The sequence below is a fragment of the Haliaeetus leucocephalus genome, unplaced genomic scaffold (genome assembly GCF_000737465.1).
Source record: "Haliaeetus leucocephalus isolate CR32 unplaced genomic scaffold, Haliaeetus_leucocephalus-4.0 Scaffold964, whole genome shotgun sequence".
NCBI classification, from domain to species: domain Eukaryota; kingdom Metazoa; phylum Chordata; class Aves; order Accipitriformes; family Accipitridae; genus Haliaeetus; species Haliaeetus leucocephalus.
The window spans coordinates 2,536,115-2,536,710 of NW_010973400.1; the positions used below are offsets into that span (position 1 = coordinate 2,536,115).

Sequence of the window (596 nt, forward strand, 5' to 3'; positions counted from 1 at the left end):
GGGGGAGAAGGCACCCCATGAATTTCATAATCTGTATGAGCCAATTAAGTCAATGTCTGTCAGGGATACGTTTAAGTACACTGGGCCCTGCTTCATGGTAAGAGAGCACTCGAGATCCTTCCCAACCAACTTCTCCACCATCCACCCAACTTCTTCTCCCCTCTAAACTCCGGTACAACTGACCCCAACTTCTCCCCTCTAAACTCCGGTACGACCGACCCCAACTTCTCCCCTCTAAACTCCGGTACGACCGACCCCAACCTCGTTCAGAACCGCCACTCGTGGGAAAACCAAGTTGTCAGTTGTTCGTTCCTCAGCGCTCTGAATCACCGGCGCGCCGCTGGGCCACACTTACTGACGGCAGGGAGACGATAACGACGCTGAGGAGACCAGGAGACGCTGAGGTACTAAGCCTCCTGGGCCATCTGGACACCTTCCCGTGACACAAGAGTCGCCTCACGCCGTCCCCACCGGGCCTGGAACAGCAAAGGAGCAAGACGCCCGATGGCCATCGCGCTCCCGCCCAGGCCGCGGCCCTCGGGCCGCCGAGGCGTGCTGCCGCCGCCGAGGCTCCCGCCAACCGGCCCCTCGCTCCG

At 60.4% G+C, this 596-nt stretch overlaps 1 protein-coding gene across 1 annotated transcript in view; it reads right to left on the bottom strand.

The window, feature by feature from the left end:
- Positions 1 to 471, bottom strand: part of LOC104842138 (WD repeat-containing protein C2orf44 homolog) — a 10,251-nt gene extending 9,780 nt beyond the window's left edge. Inside the window, exon 1 of the mRNA XM_010584258.1 lies at positions 356 to 471. The gene's annotated coding sequence lies outside the window, so the exon portion shown is untranslated. The remainder of the gene's footprint in view (positions 1 to 355) is intronic.
- Between the last annotated feature and the right edge of the window lie 125 nt (positions 472 to 596).